This window comes from Amphiprion ocellaris, chromosome 21 (genome assembly GCF_022539595.1).
Source record: "Amphiprion ocellaris isolate individual 3 ecotype Okinawa chromosome 21, ASM2253959v1, whole genome shotgun sequence".
Lineage (NCBI taxonomy): Eukaryota > Metazoa > Chordata > Actinopteri > Pomacentridae > Amphiprion > Amphiprion ocellaris.
Window position 1 is genome coordinate 27,029,456 of NC_072786.1, and position 7,158 is coordinate 27,036,613.

Sequence of the window (7,158 nt, forward strand, 5' to 3'; positions counted from 1 at the left end):
AAGTGACTCAATGTCTTCACTGACAGTCCGCTTCAGTTATTGACAGACTGTCAAACAGGGAAAGACTCTGTGGGCGGCATCATTTTTAACTTGTTTTACTTATATAACACTGTAAATATATATATATATATATATATATATATATATATATATATATATATATATATATATATATATATATATATATATATATATATATATATATATATATATATATATATATATATGTGGAAATTATTTTGCTTTGTCTTCCTTTTTTAACAATTGTTTTGTCTTTTATCTATTTATTTTGAACATTTTTAACTGACAATTTACTGCTGTTTTACAGAGTTTCCCTGCTTTGTTAAATTACAGAAAATATCTAGTAAAATCACAGAAAAAAGGGTTTTAATTTATATGCTAATCTCAAAAATACAGGTCAAAATTTCCTACTGTATTTACAACAAAAATATTATTTTAGATATATTTGTTACAGTCAGTGTGCAAACATATATAAACTGTTATTTTACAGATTTCCCTGTTTTGTTCAACTGTACACATTTAGTAAAACTAAAAGACAGAAAAAATATATACATAGATAATTTTTCAGATATTTTCCATCATTTGAAATTGAAAAAAGTGCATTTTCAGCATTGAAAAAGAGTAACCCTGTATTTAAAACAGTAAACAATTTAAACATTTAATATTTTTTGCAAACATTTGCTAGAATTTTCAATAAAAAATATTTTCAATAAATAAATTGTAAATAAATATATGAAAATACATTTTAAAATAGTGAATAATTTTACATGTAATTTTTTTCAGATTTTTAATGTTTGTTTAATTTACAGATAGTGAGTAAAATCACAGAAAAAAAACATATAAAGTTACATGTCAAGTGTCAACATCCCAGGCCAAAACTGTAAATAATGTCCATGTCAACAATCTGTACTTTCAGAAATGGTAATTTGTTATTTCACAATGAATGATTATAAAATGAGACTGTTTTTAACTACATTTATTTTAGAAAAATTTTAAATAAAATTATTTGCCGATATTTCAAAATTGGGTATAATAAGGATTGAAAAATGGTAAATTATGTTTTTTGACTGTTTCATGATAGATTTTTTCCTGTTTTGTTAAATCACAGATACCATCCACCATCGTCCTGCTGTCCTCTACAATGGACATGCTGTGAAATTAAAATAAAAAATATTTTTAAAAAAATGAAAATTGTAAAGTGTTTTTTTAGGCCCAAATGGATACGACATCACACAAAAAGAGAAATTGTAAGACACTTTTTTCCCTTGGTTCTCAGGAGGTTAAATAAGAAAACATTAAGTTTTATGTCTTAAAATGGGTGAAACAGCGCCCCTCTGGGTTATAATGGCTGCTAAGGTTAACCTGCTTTAGTGGCCAAGCGTGGTACTGCACCCACAATCAGACGTAATCACTAAGACAAACCAACTAACAGGTGAAACTGATTAAAACCCCACAAGCCCACTGCGTTGGAAACGACAAACTGAACGGACCAGACTGTGGAAGAGAAACCCGGAGGTGAATTAGAGTAAGTTAGTTGTTCTATGGCCTCGTACCAAACATTAGAAAGTTAACATTTTAAGGACAAGCTTGTTTTTCAGTTATGGACAAGCTTATGGCGTCAGAAGCTGTTGGATATTACAAAAAAGGACCAGAAATATGGACCCGGTCATCTCTGTGGGAAGAAGAATTACCTTCAACCATAAATCAGGTGAGTCAAACACACCTTCTGTCTGAGGATGATGAACGTTAGCGTCCATTAGCAGTTAAGGGGAAAGTTACTGGAAACTCAACCAACAGCTACGTGTTTCCACATTTTAATGATAGAATAATTTAGTTAAACCGTAATTGCTGTCTGAAACCCATTTTCAAATGTGTTGAATATTTATTGTGTTAGTGGAAATGCATTTTTTAAAATGCTTTTTGTCTTAAGTGGACCTCATTAGACCAGTTCAGATCTAAAAGACGTATATTCACATTATACTCTGGTGAAATGTGGACTAAATTATCCCAGAGAGAGTAAAGACACATTGAAACACAGCTTCTAATTTCTGATTTGTGAAACATTGATGCACTTTTTTCTATTGCTTTTTCTCACGTCTGGACCATGTTAGATTTGAAACCACTATAGATAGATGGGTTGAATGTGGAGAAAGGCTAAAGAGTCTTTAAAACACACTAATCTGTAAACTCTGTACTGTATTTGTGAACATGAACAATGAATATTTCAGTGCTTCTTTTTGTAATTAGACCACATTAGATCAGGTCCAAATCTAAAAACCACAGAACGAGTGGTGAAATGTGAACTAGATTAGGGCAGATATTAGACCAGGTACTGATCTGAAACAACGATGTATGTTCTGGTGAAATTTGAAATAGATTGTCTGAGAGAAAAGTCTAGAAATCACAGTTGCTGATTGTGGAACCTTAATTCTATATGTGAAAATGTGGATTTTTCTGATCAGAGCTGCTTTAAACTAGGTCCAGATCTGGATTCACTACTTGTAGGCTTGACAAATCTGAACTAAATTACTTTAGAGATGCTAAATGCTACCATACGGCTAAAAACCACTATTCATACACTATATATAGACTGGTTAAATAGATTTAATTCTTTAAAGTATAATTTCTGATTTGTGAAACCTTATTCTAGTTCTAAAATTGCAAAGAAGTGCTTTCTGTGCATTTTTTTTACATTGTGTATCATATTACCTGCCGAATCAGAAAGCAGTTAATGATCCTCTGTGGCTGTCAGTATTTCATTCATTTCACTGTGTTTGTTATTTTTGTCCCTTTCTATGGCTTACCTGGGCTCTGAGGCTGTTGTGTTGCGCTGATGTCTACTCACAGAGTTAATCATTTAGTATGTTGCATTTCTTATTTGTTGAGTTGTGGAGGTCCATATGAACCTGTGTGATGCTCTAATTGCTGCTTTTGAGACTTGATTGTTGTTCTTAAACTGTGCAGAGTAAGTCATGTATGAGATGCATGCATTGATTCTTTCATGTAAATGTTTACGTCTGTGAATGGTTTTCACTCTTAGTATTCATTACTGATGTTATTTTGCAGGACACTGTATATGTCTTTACATGCTATAAAGTTACACGTGAAAAGAAAGTCATGTACAGTTTTATCATTGGACTGTTACATGGGTTAATATATTCTGTTAACCCAGGACAAAACCACACATATGGATTTATAACTTCCTCTGACAAACTCACAAACACATGAATTAGAAACTACAGCTGTGCTGGGAATTCTGCTATATTTTCATAAAATTTGAAGCTACTACTAAAGTTGGAGAACAACAACACAATAAGGAGGTTTTTTTTTTTAGATGCGTAATGCTTGTAAAAATATCTACCATGTCCATGTTGCACTTTAATACACAGACTTTGCTCAGAGGTATAGTACAAACTCGTATTTCTTTTGGAGTTCATGTTGGAGTTTCCAGTTTAACTCCACAGTTTAGCACTTTAATATGCAACCCTTTTGTTTATATATTATACTTTGCTGCATTATATAAAGACATACAGTTTCAAAATGCAATGAACCTAAATTAAATGTGCTTTTTTTGGAGGAAAACTTGTCATTTATATACTTTTATGTAAAGTGATGGCTCAGAAAAAGCTGTAGGGACTGAGAGAGCAGAGACAGTTTTCTTCCTGAGAGGAACTCATATTTAACAGGGATAGAACCAGGATTACACAGTCGTGGTGGAATTAATAATCTCTGCAGTATTTTGAGCTGAAAATTAAACTGTGGGACCCTGTGAGACTTGAATTAAATGTCTAAAAATGGGAACAATATGGGATGTTTAATTAGTTTTAAATAATACGGTCTTACTGTGTCCTTCTCTGATTCTCCTGCCTCAGATGAATTTACTGACTTCCAAGATAAACACTTTGTTGTCTCGTCAGGACGGATTCAAACAATGTTCTACTAGCTGTCAATCACAGATGCAGAGAGAGTCTTCTTCCTGAAAGGGGCGGGAACAGCAGTGGCTCATTGGTTTTCAGAGCAAAACTTTTAATAGGGCTAGAACTAAGAGTCATACAGGTGAAATGAGCCATCTTTGCAGTATTTTGAGGTGGAAAATGGAAATGTAAGACTTACTTTAATTTGCTGAAAAGGGGCGGAATATGGAACTTTTGAATGAAAAGCTGGAACCAACAGAGGTGGAACCTTAGCTGTAGCTTGCAGCACTTTTGTTTTTGTCTGTTGAATGAGTGGATGTGTAGCAGAGGTGAAGCGGTGTTTGGAACAACAGCTTACTCCTCTCAGAGACATAATTCCTGATTTAAAGCTGTGACACACTTTACATGAGCTGTTACTTTGTCCTTCCCTGCCCGTCCTGCTTCAGATGAATTTACCCGCTCGGGCTGATTTCCACGCTAAACACTTTCCTGTCTCTTGTCAGGACGGATTTAGACAATGTTCCGCGACTATATTCATTTCTCTCTAATCGTCTTTCCTCACCTGTCCTTGTGTTACCTGCCCTTCTACCCTCCCTGCCTGCCTCTCTTTCCTTCCTCCCCCTTTCTTTCTCTCAGCTGAGCGACTCGTTGAGATGGACGTAATGAGACAGGTCCATGCAGGGAGGGAGATGGAGGCAGTGCCATGGAGGAGCCGTAAACAAGGTGAAAAATAATCAGGTGACGGTGGACTGCAGCTCTCTGAGGGCCTCCAGCAGCCGCTGTGCAACAATGCATCACTTTCCCCTTTTAGAAATGACTTTTTTACCTGCAGTCAGTTCTTGTTAGCTCCGTCACACTTTAGCCCCCTTTTTTTTTGCCTCTATTTGTTTTCATGCCTGTCTTGATTTAGCACCGACTCGCCTCCGTACATGTTTGCTGTCAGCAGATTTGATTATTCTTATAAATAATTTCTTACATTTTCAATCTGTGACCTTTTGCGAGTGCAGAGTTTCAGTTTTGGTGTTTAAGATCGCACCTTTTCAGATGCTGTTCTAGAAAATGCATTCGATTTAAATAAGATTGTGGGAAGGATTTTACTATATTTAAACAAACCATATTTCTGTTGTTTAAAAAATTATACTGAGATTATTATTAAAACCCACAGTAGCCGGAAAATACTGATGGATGGATGGATGGATGGATGGATGGATGGATGGATTGTATATTTTAGATTTAAGAAAAACAATGAAACGAATGTGCAAATTGAAGAAAAAAGGTGCAAATATTGCTGGTATTTATTATTGTATTCATTTCTATTTACTCTTTTGTTCTTGTAAAGTTTTGTATCTGAGGAATTTCCATAAAAGCAAAGATTATGACATTTACAATTAAACAATAAACAATACTATAAACTATACAATGCACTCTGAACTACGGGAGCCCAGCGGGAAGGCGTTGGTGGCGGATGTTGATGAGAAAATCAATTTTCATTAAAACAAATCGACATTAAGTACACACCCGAATTAATCGATAAAATCGATTTATCGCCCAGCCCTAACTGTATCTAAACAAGCCATCTGTCTGTTATTTAAAAAATACTGTAGAATTATTTTTAAAAACAAAAATAGGTCAAAAATGCTGAGTTAACCATTAAAAGGACATCCTGTCTTATATAATCTAGTTTATATGAACTGATAAGTCAGAGGAACTTAGGTGAAAACTAAGAATTATGAATATTTACAAGGAAAGAAATGACTCTAAATGATGCAGTGGGATAAATTTCTATTAATCATCTGAGTTTCAAGCAGTGTTTGGCCATTTTAGCCTCCTGTCACATTTGTACTCACTGTGGACTCATTTTTTACTCTACTATCAAGATATGATCATTTTAGATGTTACTGCTAAAAATGCATTAAATTTAAATACTAAACAAACCATCTGTATTATTTAAGGATTGTAGATTATTTTTAAAATCAAAAGTAGCTACAAAATGCTGAGTTAACTTTATAGAATCTAGTTTTATATATGAGCAACTCCAAGGAATTTCAGTAAAAGCAAAAAAAAAAAAATTACATTTACAAGAAAACAATTGACTGTAAATAATACAGTGAGATAAATTTTAATTAATCCTCTGAGCCCCAGGCAGTTTCTGGGCATTTTGGCCTCCTGTCATGTTTTTACTCACTGTGGACTCATTTTTTACTGCAGTATAAAGTCCTGCACCTCTATGGAAACAGAACAACCATAACTAGAAACAGAGAGAATTTAAAAATGCTGTGTCTCCCGATGTGTCGCATGTTTTCTTCCTCGAGCTGTAAGGCAACGGTGATCTGCCTGGGTTGTGGTTTCCTCTTCAGATGGTTTGATGAGCTGCCCTAAAGCCCCCCTAAGGCAATTAAAACTGGCCACTGGGCAGCCTTTCAACTAGCAAACCCACAGAAATGTTAAACTTCAGAAATGTCTCCCAGAGGCACTGTTTCCCTTCGCACTGTGGCAGACGGAGAACGTGGGGAGCCGTGGAAAAAGAGGCGGCAGTGCAACCTCAGACTATTTACACTCATTTAAATTAGTATGGTTTTTAGTTCAAGTTAGCTGAAAAAAAAGGATCTGAGACTTTTATATAAAACTCATGGGAACAAAGTTTCAGAGCAGACTTTGTTTGGCATCGCTTTATTACTTCAATATTTAATAGCTTCGAAATGGTTGTTTGAACTTCTCCAGTGATCAACATATTACAGTGTGATGTGACACAGACTGCATAGTTTGTTAAACACTCACTGTTCTCATTTCCCAGAGAAGTCTGTCTGATAGAACTAAAGGGTTCTTTTTAACTGTATTTACAAGACAGTTTGTTGACATGAAGACTTCGCAGCAAAATGACCAAAGAACAAGAAAGAAACATTGAAAAGGAAGGTTTTATTGCAAAAACAAAAGCAACAGTTGTACGGCTGCATAATTAATGGTCTCTTACACATTATTTTGGCTTCTCACAGTTAACATGATCGACTGTGGTATTGATGTTTATAACGGACTCATATAGCAGCACATGTAGATAAAATGACTTCAGCTTCAATAAATCAGATATTAGAACGCCCTACTACACTCTTTTTAAACTATTTTCCAGAACCTTCCTGTCATGTTGCAGGTCAAACTGAATAATTTTAAAGTAAAAATGTCTAAAAACCTGTTTTTAGTATGAAACTTCTTCTGCTTGGCTTCATAA

The 7,158-nt window shown here is 34.5% G+C and overlaps 1 long non-coding RNA gene across 1 annotated transcript; it reads left to right on the plus strand.

The window, feature by feature from the left end:
* The first annotated feature begins 1,470 nt into the window (after nucleotides 1-1,470).
* LOC129347829 (uncharacterized) lies at nucleotides 1,471-5,323 on the plus strand. Its single transcript, XR_008600104.1, has 3 exons — nucleotides 1,471-1,536; nucleotides 1,620-1,729; nucleotides 4,572-5,323. It is a non-coding gene; the product is annotated as an uncharacterized LOC129347829 (long non-coding RNA).
* Nucleotides 5,324-7,158: the final 1,835 nt, after the last annotated feature.